At 35.1% G+C, this 18,142-nt stretch overlaps 1 long non-coding RNA gene across 1 annotated transcript in view; it reads left to right on the top strand.

The window, feature by feature from the left end:
* LOC136847665 (uncharacterized) overlaps positions 1-18,142 on the top strand; it is a 411,764-nt gene that overhangs the window by 55,086 nt on the left and 338,536 nt on the right. The window contains exon 2 of the long non-coding RNA XR_010855790.1: positions 15,251-15,300. This is a non-coding gene — a long non-coding RNA (uncharacterized lncRNA). The remainder of the gene's footprint in view (positions 1-15,250; positions 15,301-18,142) is intronic.

The following is an 18,142-nucleotide window of genomic DNA, read 5'->3' as shown; positions in this document are numbered from 1 at the left end:
GTGTGTATACTAAGCTGCCAGTACCTATTGATAAAGTTCTAGCATATTGCTGTATGAGTATCAGTGGATTTTCTTATGATCGTTACATAATCATGTATACCGAAATGTATGTATAGCCATATGTATGTATTTTTATATAATATTATATATATATATATATATATATATATATATATATATATATATATATATATATATATATTGCTACGTATTTGCGTTAGATACTTACTCGATTCTGGTGGGCGGTAACAGATGAACACAGGGAGTTCTTTACATTATCAAGAAATCTACTGTATTTTATTAAAACATCTGACTAAATAGACCGATTAAGGCAACTCCGTAGATGAATAAATCAAGGGAAAATCTGTGGCTCAGGCCTTCTTCATGTGAGGGAAGATTATGTAAAACTCAAGGGTGCTCTTAATTAATTATATTTACATAATAAACACAGATCAGAAGAATGACGGATTACAGGACAGGTAATAATAAGGGCCTGCTAAATGAATGAATCCTATACAGGAGAAATGTCTTCAGACCAGGAACATCGCAGAGGGGTAGATTAAGGGGTGGCATAAGGCCACTGCACATGGGATAGAGCCGAGAGTGGTTCCACAGCAAGGGCCGATCTGCAAGATATGCAAGATAATTACTTGCAAGAATAATAAGACGTTCAAAGGGAACTGAGGGAATGCACACGTGGTGCCAAATAACTCAGTTCAACACTAAAAGCATAATTACATTAACACTTGATGCCCCAACACAAATTACTGAAAGTGATTGCACAATGTAAATAGAAAATAAATCAGAGAAAGAAATAACAAGACCATGACTGACTAAGAAACCTTATTTCCAGTACATTACCTTCGTCAAGATGATGATATCCTCGTTCAATAGGGCGCCGATGCTGGAGGAGGGAATTAAGGATGCCATGACAAAGTATACTGGTTCGAACCTTGGGGTCGAACACGTGGAGGGTACAAGGGACAGGCAAAGGTAAGGACATCTGTCCTTGGTGGAGTTCTGAGCGCTTCTTTCTGTGACAACTGTTGCATTGTCTATTTATAACCTCGTGAATTATGCCTTGGCATCCAGGTAGGTGGCGCAAAGGTCAGTCGCCACCTCGTTTTCTATAGCAAATACGTGGGCATTCAGCTTCAGCCAGGCCTCTAGGAGAGGTCACCATTCCCGAGCAGCATGGCGCCAACTTCCTCTTTTCTGGCTACTCTCTTGCCTGTTGTCTGGCGCCGGTGAGGGAGGCATCCTTGAAGGCCACACCTAAAATTAAGGCCCTCAGGCAGTCATTTAGAAGAGAGAGAGAGGATTAGGCTTAACCATCTGGGAGATGGAGGAGAGAATTGATGAAGGGACGAATGAAACCCACAGTTCTCTCTATTTTTAAGAAATAATTAAAATGAATTGTATTCTCTGTCGGTTACATTATTGTGGCAAAACGGGTGAGGTTGCTTGAAAAGAAGTTTCCTTCATTGTAATATATATATATATATATATATATATATATATATATATATATATATATATATATATATATATATATATATATATATATATATATATACATACATATATATGCGTGTGTGTGTGTGTGTGGTCTATATTTAAAACTAGCTGACCAACCCGGCGCTGCCTGATATAACTCTGAATGACAACCAATAAACTCTCTCTCTCTCTCCCCCCTTCTTAACGGACAGTTCTATTCTGGTTTCAAGAGCATGATGAAACCAGATTCCTACCATCACCTTAGGAACCTGACTTAATTTAATCCTCCAGCTTCTCTGTAGTTTATTTTCTGTCTGTTTTGCCTTTTATTTGAGCGCCACGTTAGATCTTACTTTACGCCGCCTCTCCAGTAGTAGTTCTAGTGCTTGTGCCACCGAAAGTAATAATCCTCCAGAATTGGCGATTGTTGTTAACGTCAGCTTAAAGAATTGCTATAAACAATGTCTTGCTTTTGAAGGAAGTTAGAGCTTTTGAGGGAAATTAGAAATATATTTATGATCATTGTGTAAAGAGATGTATGTACTATATTTGGTTTTATGTGTCTAGGTTAATGTATGTTATATTTTGCAGAGGCTAATAGAATCAAAACTTATAGTGATTATTAAAAAGAAACACTATCTGTCTCTTATATTCAAGGGAGAGAAAATTATTAAATTGATTCATAGAAGACCAATCCTCTTTGGTATTCTTAGAGGAACACCACTAAAATTCATAAAGCCTTAAAGGGGGTATGGGGTAAAATGTTGTCTTTCAGTAGAGATTCTTTTTCATGTATTATGAACGTACATTACCGTTTTATAATTCATTGTTTGAGAGAGAGAGAGAGAGAGAGAGAGAGAGAGAGAGAGAGAGAGTGTGTGTGTGTGTATTAACAGCAGTTTGAATATATTGCACTAGGACACGTTGGAACACTTAGATAATAAAGTTTCCCTTCAAGTTATGTGATACAGGAATAAAATTATGTCGAAGTGAATGTGAAAATATGTATAAAAAAAAACATACTTTGCAGGAAATCACATGAAAGACTCCAAAAAGAACCAAAACACATCAGACCTTAATAGGAAGTAAAAACGTAGAAACGGAAAATAACAAAGATAAAGTTCTTTCTTATGCTAAGACCCCCAATGAGATTCTCAATGTGCATATTTGATCTTGTAGGAATCCTGAGTTGGGAGATCGGCTCTGGTGAAAGTAATAGATTAATTAATAGGCTTAATGGCTGTCTGATTTTTTTTAATCATCGGAGTTTCTGAGCCCCTCGAGTTCGCTTCCATTAGTTCTCCGTTCCCTCTCGGTTGGGCTTTTGTCCTCTAGATTCAGAACGCAGGGGAGAGAGAGTTGGAGGTGGGACGGAGAGAGAAGGTGAGAACAAAATGCAGGTTGGAGAGATCGAGAGAAATAAGAGAAGGACGAGAATAACATATAATAATTGAAAAAGGTTGGGGAACAGAGGAGAACAAATGTAGGAAGGAGAGAGAGAGAGAGAGAGAGAGAGAGAGAGAGAGAGAGAGAGAGAGAGAGAGAGAGAGAGAGAGGGGAGGGGGTTGGGGGAGGCTGGAGAACGGATGTGAGGAGGAGGAAAGAAAGAACTGTCGTGGTTGTAAAGAGATCGTAAAACTTATGAACAATATATATATATATATATATATATATATATATATATATATATATATATATATATATATATATATATATATAATTTTAAAGCTGGGGTCTTGCTAGATTAGTGGGGTATACTATGATGATACACAACTTACCTTAATTACCACAAAAATCTGGACTCTGGCCTTGAGGTCAGCTAAAATGATAAACAACCAAATACGGCTGAAGGCCTACTTCAAGAGGGAAGTGATTACGTAAACTCTGGGGTTTAGCTTAATAAGTTATATTTATAAAAGAAAACACATCAGAGGAATGGTAACGTAATTCTGATGTAATAAGATGAAGAACAAATGACTGGGAATATGCTGGAGGAAACACGATGGGATGCCCGATGCAAAGGGCGTTGAAAACGAGGTAAAGGGGACCACCACACACACAAGATGATACTCAGACCCACAGCTGACTAACTCCTAATCTGTAATCGAAACACTTATGGTTACTCAACCGAAACTAGCACTGTAATAAAGGAATCGAAGAATTGCATTGTAAATGCCTAGACTGAACTCGATTCCAATGACTCGAATATCATACGATTACGCTACACTTCTCGTCACTGCTTTGCAAATTAAACAGCACAAAAAATACCAAAAAGCAATACAAGTCTCACTGTAGGTATATCGCACTATGAAAAGAGAAGCAGAAAATAGTTAAAGATGAATAGGGAACGTGACTGACGAAAAACCCTCAAATCCTGGTACTTTACCTTATTTAGGAGCTGAAGTTCTCTTCTTATGGGGGCCAGTGAGAGGGAGGGCAAGTGAATAATTTCACATTAAAGGTTACTTTGGCTAAGCTGTTAGAAATAGGCAGTTTTTCTGTCCTATGGGTGGCTAAGACAGAGCGTCTCTCTCAAGACCCTCATAACTTTAGGGAATTACGTTTTTTCTCCTAGGTGTCGTTGGGATCATCCTGCCCACATGGCAGTGCTGGTCCGCATGGGGAAGTTCCAAGATGGCGGAGCACACATTCAATTCGCCAGCTGACCTGCCTCGGGCAACGGTTAGCTCAGATCGGGTCCGCACCTGGAATTTAAGGATTTTCGGCAGCTCTTGGACAAGAAAGAGATTAAATTGGTTTTCCCCCAAAGGCAGTGGTGAGAGAGAGGTTTTATGGAAGTGAATTTGCCTACAGTGAATCACACTAAATTAAATGAATTGGTTGCTTAGTCCTTATTTCATTTGACTTATTAACTGGAAGATGCCCTATGAGAGGATAATCTTGACAATTATATATATATATATATATATATATATATACATATACAGTATATCTATATATATAAATATATTTGTGAACTAAGGCAAGTTTTGAGAGAAAGGAGAAAGAATAGTTCCAAATTGAGCGTGAAAAGGGTGAGAACAAAATTAATGCAAGACTATATATATAAATAAAGGAGGTGTTCCCCTCTGGGTGAACCGTTCTCAGCTACCACTCTGTTGGTCGTTTTGAGACCGGCCAGTGAAGAACAAGAGGAAGTTTCAAATAGAAATTCATTTCTCGATAATGTGTTCGATTCCAAATAGGGTAACCAACTGGTTCTTACAAAATAAATCTAATCCTTCAGGCCAGCCCCTACGATATTAATCATCAGTGGTCTGGTTAAACTAAGATATACTTAACTTAGGTAAAGGAGGTGGAGAGATAGAGACCAAATGTGGGTTATGGAGGGAGAGACAGATTTTTGATTATAGAGAGCGTTTGAATATCCGCTGGGAATATTGGTAATGAATTAATCGTGTGTTATCCTAGGCTGGTATGAAATTGTCGGTGTTTTTTATATACTGTTAACTGTCAGGTTCAAGCGTATGTCTTACGGTGATGATAATATCAATGCCACGCGCCTCAGCTCTTTTGATAGGTCATTGTTAGTGCATATCATTCTCATTCCCTGTCTATATATCGTTGAAACGGAATTGTTCGAAGGGATGGTTTCATTTTTCCCAGCACAGGTAATTATGATTTAGACCATCGACGTATGATATCCCATGTTGCCATCTAATCCAAGAACTCGACGTTTTCTGAGGGCTGCTCTAGATTAAGTTGGCTTTTGTCGGCACGGCCCTTTGCCTCAAAGCGTCCTGTAAGTGTAGTAGAGTGTGAGATCTTTGAGTCTGATAAGCTAGCAAAGACTACCACGCTAACTCCACCAATACTTGTGCCTCTGTAAGTGGTGGTTTAATTTTTTTATCAGAAGTTAACATTCTCTTCCCTTGAGTTGCCGCGATGTCTCGCTTTGGATAGTTCGAACAGGCCTTTCATCACTTACTGTGTGAATCTGAAACAGTATTCCTGACAGTAATTAAAAAAAAAACTATAATGACGCTCAAAAAATGTTATGTAGATTTGCCTTTGTTAATTCTGCTTTTTGTATTAATTGAAGTATTTCATTATACGCGTTCTGATCTTTACTTTTTTCTGACATTTTGCAGTTGTATTCTGGGTAAGCCTCCTTGGCTAGTTAATGATCTATAAAGCCTGGACTTTATGAATGTTGATTGTATATTTGCATAATAGGAAAAAAAGAGATAACTTTTTTGAAGTTTTGATAGCTGTATAGTTTTTATTTGTGTGCTTATACTATTTTTTTTGTATTGTGTAAAGTTCAGTTTTAGAAATAAATATTTGCCTTGTTTGAATGGTTAAATAATTTTAGTGGCGACGAAAAGTTGCTTCTTTAGTAATAGTATTGGTTTACGTTTTGCAGAAGTGCAGAATATAACTTTTCTGTACTGCGTGCAGAATAGTTATTTGCGAATGTGTATATACTTTAAATTTAGTATTTAGATAGAAAGGTAAAGGTTGTGCTTGCTTTTATATGGGAGCTTTTGAATGCACGGGTTTATATATTTTTAATTTTATTTCTACTTTTTAATTTTCTCGAAGGAAACCGGTTAAGCAAATTTTTGCAGAAACTAGAACTATCCACTCTAAAGAAAAGGTTTCAACATATTTTTTAAATGTGATTACCTGAACTTTCGTACGGGAGGTGCTTGAGAGAGAGAGGGATAATCCTACATTTTTCAGTTATAATTTCTTGATCGCTAGTAAGTATGGAGTTTCTCTGTACAGCATGTATTTCATTCCCATATCTTTTCCATATATATATATATATATATATATATATATATATATATATATATATATATATATATATATATATATATATATATATATATATATATATATATATATATATATATATATATATATATATATATATATATATTTATTTATTTTTTTGCCACCGTAGAAGGCATAATATGCAAGAAGTAAGTCCTCTTTTGAGGTGTAAAAGTAAACCTCGTCTGGCTTCGTTTTTTTTTTTTTTTTTTTTTTTTTTTTTTTTTTTTTATCCTCCTTTATGCGTAGCAGCTCCATGTAAAATCCAAGGAAAATGGGAGTAAAAGGCAGGAGGTACTTCAGATGACTGGAAATAAACCGAGAGAACAAACAAAGGTGTTTGAGGAAGAGGCTTCTGCCTCCCTGGGTGACTGTAAGGTGAATCAGGGCCACATTTGACCTGACAGTGATCGTTGTTGACGTAGGCCAATCGCCTTAAAATCTCCAAATATTTGTAACTTACCGAAGGGTTAGGCACCTCTTTTTAGAGCTGGAGAGAGTGAAAGAGAGAATTGTGTTGACTCTGTAGCCACAAGGCAACTGGTACTTTCCTGCGGGCGTGAGTTACAATCGAGGCGTCACCGCTTGGGTTGGTAGCCTAAGTGTGACTTGTCTCATTGGCATCTTTTGTTTGCTGTCAGGTTGAGGCGTTGATTAAGAATGATATCCGGCGTAGGTTTTGTTCTGCATCTTCATGTGTTGGAAAAGGTGGAGATATTGGTTTGCGATGTGTTGCTTAAATTTTTATTTCTGTTTCTTATCCGTGCTGTCAGTGCATCTCACATGGTGTACTGCAGGCATTATTAAAGGGCTTTACTGCGTCGCTACGGTCCCTAGGTGCACGTTTCTTGGTCTTTCACATCCGCTCCCGTTTCCTTTCTTCCAGTTTGCTGTCCAACCTGTCTAACAGTTATCATTAGTGGAATTGTGGGATTTTCTTGCTGTCCAACCTGTCTAACAGTTATCATTAGTGGAATTGTGGGATTTTCTGCTAGTGTCACCTTTAGATCCTTGTACTTTTTATCTCACTGTCCAACTAATCCGACTCCCTCTTTTTACTGACTTTTGAGCTGAATGACTGAATGACTGTTTGGCTTTGCTGCCTAAATTTTGTAATTCATTCATTCCTGTCTCCTATTTATATTTTTGCCATCATACTTTGTTGCTCAACTTTGCTGGCTTAATAGGACCTTATCTTGCTGTGCTACTTTCAAGAGAATAGGTGGCTCATATGTAGAAAAAAAAAGTGAAAGACAGTTTCAACTGAAGAAAAGTAAAACTAACGCAAAACTTAGGTCACTGGTAAATTATGATAAAAAACTAACGAACAGTTAAGAAATAAATCAGAAAAATTAAGGCACATTTTCATGGTTGTGCAGTAGAAATTATAACATTTTTATGATACATGCCTGTTATATTGGGTCCTTGTAGGGGGCTAGTGCTGTCGGTGCACCTTACGCGGTGCACTGTAGGCATCACCTAAGGTTATTTGCAGCGTCCCTTCGGCCCGTAGTTGCAACCCCTTTCATTCCTTTTACTGTACCTCCATTCATATTCTTTCTTTCATCTTTCTGTTCACCCTCTCCTAACAAATACTTTATATTGCAACATCGATGTTTTACTCCTTGTTACACCCTTCAAACCTTTCTATTCTTGATTACGCTTCCAGTGCTTAATGAACTCATGGGTCCCTGTTCTTGGCCTTTGGCCTAAATTCTGTATTCTGTTCTACTCTATTGATGTTATATTGTGTAACGTAAAAAGAATGAGTAGCAAACTCTGTATCTTCAGACATTATTGTAAATCTTTATGACCTTTGTAGAAAAACGTCACTCAAACATTTCTGCTTAGATGTGCTGGAAGATGAGTCTGTGCATTTTGCCCACGAACAGGAAATCATTTAGGTGCCCTGTCCTGCGGACTATGTCATCGTTTGTGATACACACATGCATGCATACGTACATTTTTTCAGATAAACGTTTTTTCTTGAGAAGGGACAGAATTGGAAAAAAAAATGAGGTAGTCCCTGCCGCATTCAACCCAGCGGGTGGACGCAGATGACAGTGACATGTAATCAATCACTTGTGTTTGAGTAAATCTCTTTCTTAAATAGCAAGACTTGACAAGCAAACCAGAAGCTTGACAGGGCATTACTTGGCTGTTGGCTGTTGTTTTCATGTGTAAAGGAATGTGACATTGTTGTATAACAATTCTCCCCGCCTACCCCCTTTCCCCCTCCCCCTTCCTGTATTGTTTGTCGGAGGCAATATTTTCTCATTTGAAAACGCACGAGTGATGGAGCTATTCTTTCGTGTTATCGCTCTCGCGTTAACTCCTATGAAAGGTCATTTATATTTAGCACAACACCCCAGCTGTGGAATGCGTTTGATACTCCTCAGTGACGTGCGCGCTCTCTCTCTCTCTCTCTCTCTCTCTCTCTCTCTCTCTCTCTCTCTCTCTCTCTCTCTCTCTCAAATACTCTTCCGTTGTAGTTACTTATGCTGATAAATTATAGGTCTAAAAGACTTTGAAATCATATTCTGTTTTAATTTTTCTAAACTTTGTTATTTGGTCATATCTATCCATTATTTTCCCACACTTTGCTTAGTTCTCCTGGATATTTTTCCATAGTACACACACAGGCATCCCGATTTGCTGTTATTAGGATATGTTGAGTATATATAATGGCAAACTTGAGGGCATTTGCAAGCTGTCTGTCAGAGAATTCTTTGTATTTGTCTTACTTATTACGTAAATCTGCACTTGCTGTTATATTTAGCGCTCCAGTCTGTAACATAGTTTTTTAGGGTTGTGGTTTTAAAGTACAGTTTTAACAGCGCTCGGTGTACAACATATTCTTTCAAGGTACTTGGTCAGTAACATACTTTCTTTTATGTGTATGTGTGATATGTGTCATCTTTTTTATGCGTTCGGTAGATCTTTGATTAATGACTTGCTCTCTTAGGTCTAATGGTCAAAAACATGTTAGTCAGTAATATACTTTTTAGGAGTTGAAGTCAGTTTTTTAGGTTTTCTGTCTGCATTTTCGGGAAGGGGGGTTGGCCTTGCGATCTTCGACTCGTGGTAGTCTTCGGTTTCAGTCATATGTCTTTTAAGGTTCCAGTTTAAGACTTAATTTTTAAAGTTTTCTGATTGTAGCGTACTTGTGTTTTTCTCAGGTTATTCAGTGTATAACACTTTCTGTAGAGGTCCAAGTCTGCAACATTCCCTACTAGATTTTTCTTTTGAAATACAATTAATAGCATTGAAAGATAATTATCGAAAATGATAAAAACTAAACAAAAACAAAACTAGTTCGTATTAAGGCAGTCACCTTTTTAGGTATTCATTGGTTTGCCGTGCTTAGCCAGATTGGTCTAGAGTAAGGTATAGATTCATACATTTTGTTATGCAGCGAATTTTGTGACCAATTTTCATACTTTGGGAACCCATTACTTTATGTGGTTTTTATGCAAAGAAAATTCTAAAGGTTCGTTTAACTCGAAAAGTACCACTTTACTTTAGGAAGAAATGATAGTCTTGTGATAATTTCAGTTCCATAAGACATGGGCTAATGAAGTATAGTAGATTATTTTTTTTCTAAAGAGGTGTGGCAACGGTAATATGTATTATCCATATTAGGAGAGACAAATTAAAGTTTAATAGAAAGTTAGAGAAAATTGTATTGGTTGGTAGGGACTGTCTTAGAATGATGGAGATAATGTAAGAGTGTTAGAGGAATGTCATGGAGTGGTAGATAATATCATAGATTGTTAGAGATGACTGCATGCACTGACATAGAGACTTTTCAAAGATGGCAGAAATGGCAGCGCGCAATGAGAGAGATGAATTACAAAATGGGCAGAAATAATGACTTGAATCGATAGATATAATTCGTACCAGAGATGATTGCATTGACATTTTGATGAAGCTATGGAGGGTGTCGGCGAAAACATTGAACTGTTTCTGAGATTAATTGGCTGTCAAACTGTGGGAATTTTATCACAGAGCGACCTGTTTCAATTACCAGAATAGAAGCTCTTGAATTCTTTTTATCAGAATTTTTTTTTTTGGCTGCCGTTGTTACGTGCCCATAGGTTTGTAATAAACTGAAATTCATTCGTTTCCAGATTTTGCCATCAGCATTTGTAAAATCAGCTGACAAATAACCAAAATAATTAATTGATGTTGTTATTTAGTGTTGTTGACTTATGCATGCATATCAAGTTGCTGTGTTGGTATGATGATAATCCGTTTTGTGAAGCTGTTGTGTTTTTTTGATAAAAAAATTATTAAAAAGAATAACGTTAAATTGCTGAGTTTCGGCAATAGAGACTTTGAGCCTCCTGGTATCTGGAAATAAATTAATTATACATATATATATATAATATATATAAATGTATATAAATATATATAATATTTATATATAGCTAAATGTATATACATATATATATGTATATTTATATATATATATATATAAATACTGGCATAAATTTTTATTTTTAAAATCGTTTGTATTGAAAAATATATGGTTAAAATTTTTTATTATATTTTAATCGCCTGTGTTTTGATCTTGCCAAAAAATTTTGATTCGGTAATAAGTATAGTTAATATAAGGATGCGAATTACTTTGATTGTTTTAGAGCTTAAGTAATGATAATTGCGATTCATTTTACTGTCAGTTGTTATTACTAATATTATTATAATTTTTAGATGGGAAAAAGAATACGGCTGTTATATCACAAATCAAGAGTTGACACAGTAGAATAATCTATTTAAAATCTAACAAAAACTGGAAGGAGGCAGAGCTTAAAAAGTTTTTATTACTAATATTATATATAATTTTTAGATGGGAAAATATATATATATATTATATCATAAATCAAGAGTTGACATATATAATAATATATATAAAATCTAACAAAAATATAAGTATATATATATATAAATATATTTTGTATATATTATATATATATATATATATATATATATATATATATATATATATATATATATACATATATGTAAAACTTGAGAAAGCTAAATTGGATCTTCGAGTTCTTCAGTATTGTCAACTTAATAGAATTACTACCAAATTCATACGCTCTAAATTATATAAATCTTCCTTGTATAGTTTAAAATTTTACTATGAGGCAACTAATAGATTACTTGAAATGGAGATTAATTTTAAATATAATAACAAATTAACAAACTCAATCTATTAGTTGCTACCTATAAATCTGCCATATAGAATGCTCTATCATTTAGTGATCAGATTATTTTTATTCATCATTTTAGTAAATCCTTAATTTCTTTTGTATAGAACATTGAGTGCAGACACAATAGGAAGTCACTTCGTCTGGGTGTTTTGATACCTTCTTTTAATAACAAGACCAAATCTGTTTTTAACTTCTCCAATCGTGTGTTGTCAAAGAAAGAAGAGTTCCTTTCATCTTCGGCTCTGGACTTCTGCTTGCCATGTTATTTACCTAGTTACCCAAAATTTTTTCTTCCACTTGAAATGTTTTTTCAGAGAATTAAAAAACTCCCTCTCAACACTAACATAGAATACTTGAGGTCCCAAATTTCAGCTCTAGAACACCAAACGTTTAATCATCTCAGAACAAAGTGGACCCCGTTCTTCAGAAAGGAAGACTTGCAGATACTCAGACAATTAGCGAAAGACGAAAGTATACTGTATACTGTAATCATCACTCCTCCTGATCATGGTAAGGGTACCGTTATTTTAGATAGACAAGAGTATGTTCATAAGATGAATGCTATTTTAGATGACCAAATTTCAGAAGGATGGCACTCCTAATTTCCTAATTTACAAGAAATTATTAAGACTGAAGGTAATATAGATAGATTTTTGAGACAACTTAAACAGAAGGGTATTATTGATGATACCACATTTCCAAATCTATTTGTCACAGGTTCCTCGTATGGAATCATGTATGGGCTTCCGAAAATCCACAAAGAAGGTGTTCCACTTAGACCCATCCTTTCCACCAGTAACACTCCTGCTTATAAGTTGGCCAAATTCTTAGTACCTTTACTTGAACCCCCTTACCAAGAACGAATTTACTATAAAGAACTTTTATGAGTTCAAAAACGAAATTTTAAGACAGGAGTCGGACCTGTACATGACCAGTTTTGATGTCGAGTATTTGTTCACTAATATACTTGTGGAGGAGACTATTAACATTATTTTAAACAAACACTTTCCCATTGATGATTCTGTTTTTAACAATTTTAGCAGACCCCTTTTTAACCAGTTGCTAGACCTTGCTGTGCGGGACACAGCATTCATTTTTAAGGAAGGTTTTTTTTAGGCAAGTAGAAGGGATGGCAATGTTACTTATACACACGTGACTTTATACTCACAAATATTAAGCCACTGAGGTCATTCAGTATGGAATTCACTATACCTTGGGAAAAGTTTGCACCTTACGTGAATTATAATTGATAAGTACATCAACTTCGACCAGGATTCGAACCTGAGCGTTTGGTTTTCATACATTGATAGAGGGTCGACTTTGACCGGTCGGCTATTAAGAGACATACAAGTCGAAATGACTTCTGCTGTGTATATTACTGTCGAATTCAATTTCTGTACTCAGAATCGATATCAGCCCATCTCCACCATAATAACTTACACCAAAGGAGATCTGTTATCGATAAGTACATATGCCCGGCCAGGATTCGAACCAGGGCCTTTGACTTGGACACAGTGATAGCCAGTTGATTTTGACCATTTGGCTGGCTAAATGTGTATTTCTGCCTTATACCAAACTTTTACGTTTTGTATAGCGAAAGATGAAAAACATTCAGTTCCTTGAATTGCCATCTAATATCTTTAGAAGTAAAGGTACTGAAAATTTGCCTTTTGCTTGAACGTTTGCACCATTTGAGAAATAAATTCTAGCAATTGAGGCAGTTGTGAAATGCTTGGGTGAGGTTAATTAATTAAGCTGGTTTTATGTCAGCACGGGCCCTTCTTGAAATCGACTTTCAAGGGAGGTAAGGGTAAATCCACAGAGCAGTAAAATGTCATAAACGCATGTCGGTAACTTATCGCACACACATCACATACAGGTTAAATACAAGTCAGCGACTTAGTGGTCAGCGACTTACTGGATCTCGACCAGTGCTCATATGTTTATCCAACATTTACCAATGATTTGTTCTCCACTTACGCTCGATGACTTCTTTTTCGACCTGTTTGAGATATGTTTTCGACGTGTGCTTGTGTTTATGATAAGTTTTACTGAAGTGTGGATGCACCATAAGGCATGCAATTGAGTAAGGGGCCTGGTACTAACCCTTTAAATCTGACCGACCGATAGAGACGAACCAATGGCGAATGTCTCTTGAGGACAGCATTACCATAAATTTTGTAAGCATAGCATCTGTTCCAGCAGGAAGTGTTTCTACCATACCTAATCCAGGTAATGCTTCCTAAGTTTTGTGTTACGATATGTCTGGTGGAAGATAACTCAACTTGTCTTAAGAAACTAATACTTACTGCCGTCAGTGGGAATACCCTCGATACATTCAAGAAATAATTAAAGACAAATCTATTCAGCGACAGTTATGGAACTGAAGACCAAGTTATTAAGGAAAACTCTTAATCAGCCACTTGAACTTCTGAGCATTCAGAGGTAGTGACAGTTTTATAAGGTTTGGTTGACCGTTGTTCTTTATAATTGTTCATTATTTTACTGCGCTGGAAATATGAAACGGTTTAGGGTGCGTTATGTTAAGCAAGCAGTACGGTTTAGAATGTGAAACGGTTTAGGGTACGATAAACATAACCGTTCAAAATTACGTAAGTTTTGTATCAAATCTTTAATACGATTTCGTTGAAATGGGCATTCTGTTGTTGTCAGTGTTGTTCTCAGTTTTTCTGTGACTATTATTATTTATGTAGTTATTTTTGTTATTGTTGATACTTGACAAAGTGACAGGTAAAAAAATAATGTATAAAGCTTCGTGGATGAAATTAATCATGACCAGTTTTATTTTATCAAAGGGACCATTTGATTTCAATAGTTCCTGTAAATTTTTGTTTCCAAACTTTTGTTGGCGAAAAAAGAAAACAAAAAACAATTGTGCTCAATCTACCTCGTTTGGGACATGTATTCCATCAATTTCCAGCCGTGTTTTCAAAATGGAAAAAATGAGATGCACTGAAAATTAAAAGTGACACCCGTCATAATAGATACGAGCCGACAGAAGTTGACGAACAGTTTTGTTTATGTATCCTTGATGAGGTAGAACGGCGGTCCGGCATTTTATATCAAAAGAAGTGTTTTTAAGACTGTCATTTTTTGCATTATTCGTCGATATCAGCTGAAACCCCCCATTACTCTATGAAATATCGTTGAAACTTGAATTATCTTCGTTTATTGTTAATTGAAGTTCTATGGTATGGGGTTTGTAAATTGTATACAAGGGTTATACTAAATTTATTGCTGCTTGTCAGTACAAAATAAACGTTTTTTCTCATTTTTTGTCGTATAATTACAGATATTGTCTATAGATGTTTCCTTTATGAGTAAATGGCATATTTTCCGTATGCCATACTAGTGTCTGCTTTCCTTGAGTAAATAATAATAATAATAATAATAATAATAATAATAATAATAATAATAATAATAATAATAATAATAATAATAATAATAATACAAAAGTAAAATAAGGATGATGTAACTAAAAGGTAAAAGTTTTTACGTAGAAGTAATCCATGTATTTTTAAAATTAATAAAAGTAATGTTTGCATATTGATGTATTTGACCTTGCTCTTTAAGTGTACTAGAATTATTAGCTGATGGCAAGAAATATAACCTTTTGTTGAAATTTTCATTGACATCAATTTTGACTGTAAGTGAAAGAACAAGAAGGAAAAATATTTGGTCATTGTTGATGTTTTACCTTTTTCTTTCAGATACATTGCAAACTTCTTCGAAGACCTAAGTCGAGGAGGTGTGTAGGAAGGTAAGTATTGTGAAATTAAGCGTAGTGTATGTAATGTTTGACATTTTGATTGTGTTTTCTGAGAACAAAATTTCGTTTGTCCAGGAACAGTTCTATGTGCTATTTCTTGAGAAGGGATATTCATTGTGCATAGTTGCAGCAGGAGTAGACTTAGGAAATTTTTCCTATTGTTGGACTCGTTAGCATTACCATTGTTCGCTGTTGGTGCTAAGTATTCCGATGAGCTGCCGCAAACATTTCAAACCAGATGCTAAGTTATGTCTTTGGCTGATAATTGTATGGATAAGGGTGATATTGACGCCCTCATCACATTTTATAGGAAATCGTTCGAAAGATTTACTAAAGTTTAGGATTTCATTGTGTGTTCTAGTTTAACCTCAATTTGCGCGTTTTCTGTCATGCACTTTTAACAATCTCGTTTTGATATTTTATTTTTAAACTTGTCATATTTCCCTCCGCTTGTCTGGTGGGTTGTCATTATTTCTTGATTTTTCATGATGGCGGTCTTACTTATGATCCATCTATCCATGCATCCACTTTTCAAGCATATATGATAAGGTTTCGAAGTGTGAGAATTTAGGTAAACTTTAGTAGGCTGAAGAGGGAGGGCGTAATTGAATAATGTTGATTTGATTGCGATTTGAGATCTATGTACTGTACACACACACACACGCATATATATATATATATATATATATATATATATATATATATATATATATATTACTGTATATATATACCTATATATATGTATGTGTATATATATATATATAATATATATATATATATATATATATATATATATATATATATATATATATATATATATATATATCATTAAGCTCTTTTCTCTAACAGGGGTGGTCTCAGAGAAGAAAAAATTACTGCCACTTTCATACTCTTAACTGAATCGTGGAGTAGTCTCCGCTGCAATAAAACTTCCAAAGCACTGGCTTTTTAGACACCTACTCTATTGAATGCCTATACACGCCCTTATATACCTGTGGGAATGTTTTTGAAAACAGGTCGGATCTGAAGGTTTCAAAAGACGGAATATTGTTGCGGTGTAGTCTGATTCATCAGGCTATCTTGGTTGGGTTATGTTTGCAGTTACCAGAAAAAACTTTTTGTATTCCGTTAGTTTTACTCAGCTCTTCACTCGGAGCAATTTATTATTTTTATTTGTCCGAAATATTCGAGTGGAAGCGACAGTGTGACCGTTGCAATGTATTTCTGTTAATATGAAAAAATGAACTTTGCAAAACAAAACCATGTTACTTGGGTATGCAAAAAACTGTGCTGAGACCTCGAAACAGTGCAGTACAGTGAAATATTCAGTGGAGGGTTGGTCTACTTTTAAGGTTTGTAACACGGAATCAGTTTGATGATTCATTTCTTAAATGGATTTCTAGCCCACGGGGCTTTGAATCTAGTGAAAAGGAAACAGGATGATTATCCTCGTCAGAGAAGTTGGGAGGGGCATTTCTGTTCATCCTTGTCAGTTCGTTGTTTGTTCTTGTCCTCATGTACACAAGATATCTCCAGGTTTTTGAAGATTATTAGTTAATTTTTATTGGTAATCAGTTTTGACGTGATATAAATCCGAATTCAGATTCAGGGTATTTTCAACTTTCCCAGCTTTAGAAATTAGTTTCCTGCTCATAAGGAATGAAATGGGGGTGAAGTCTAGTAAATTATATTGAAAATTCAGTGCTGTATTTGTAATTGAAAATGTATGTTGCTGACTTGGAGGTAGAGGCTCGTTTTAGCCGTCTTGCTTTTCTACGCTTGATTTGTCGTGGATAAAGTTGTGTAATAATAACTCTTTCAGAAATTTACTTAGCAATAAGTTCAGGTCACTTGTAAAGGTACGTACTTTATGTTTAATGATGAGCTCTATTTACAAGTAGATGGGATAGCAATGAGTAGCCCGATTTCATGTATTTTTGCCAACTTACTATCTGTAAGCGATTTGTAGATGACACTATTTTCATTTTTGAACATGAACACCAGGCGTATAGTTTTCTTCGCTACCTAAAGAGCAAACATTAAAATATAAAATTTACTTTACATAGGGAAGTGAATAATAATATGTTCATTGACAAATCCGAAAGTTCCTGCTCTGTTTAAAGAAAACTAACCTTTTCGGGATTAGATTTAATTTTTGTCAGTCATTGTCGAATAATTTTCAAATTAAGTGCAGTAAATACTTGAATTTACAGGGCTTATAGTTTGTGCTTCATGAGGAAATGGAATTCTTAATAAAATGTTTTACAAATAATGGATACCCAGCCAATTTGGTCCACAAACATTTTAGGCTGTTTCTGGAAAATGTTCATAATCCTGAAGTGCCAATTGTAATAGGGTTTTTTTTGATTGCACATTGCCTTACGTAGGTAACTCAGTTAAGCAACTTGTTAGGGAATTGAAATACTGTTTTTATAAATTTTATCTACGTATTAATTTTATATTAATTTTTAATTATGATGTTACAATAATACCCTTTTACCATTATTCGAAGAAAACCTCCCGATTCTTTGCGTTCTGGTATTGTTTTTTTAATTAAACTTGCCCCTGCTACCAAGTCGGGTATTTGAGTATTTCCATAAAGGTGCTCAAAACAAGATACTGTTGGAATCAGTGATAGGACAGGTGGAGACAATAATAATAATAATAATAATAATAATAATAATAATAATAATAATAATAATAATAACAACATCAGATGCAGCTGCTCCCATTAAAAAAAGGTTATTGATAGTTATTGGCATGTGTTAAAACACTGTAACACTCGACTCTCGCTTTCTATTTTATTTCCACCGGAGATAATATGATTCAACAG

The sequence above is a fragment of the Macrobrachium rosenbergii genome, chromosome 17 (assembly GCF_040412425.1).
Source record: "Macrobrachium rosenbergii isolate ZJJX-2024 chromosome 17, ASM4041242v1, whole genome shotgun sequence".
Classification (NCBI taxonomy): Eukaryota; Metazoa; Arthropoda; class Malacostraca; order Decapoda; family Palaemonidae; genus Macrobrachium; species Macrobrachium rosenbergii.
The sequence above is the reverse complement of the archived record's forward strand: the minus strand, read 5'-3'. Positions and strand labels throughout refer to the sequence as shown.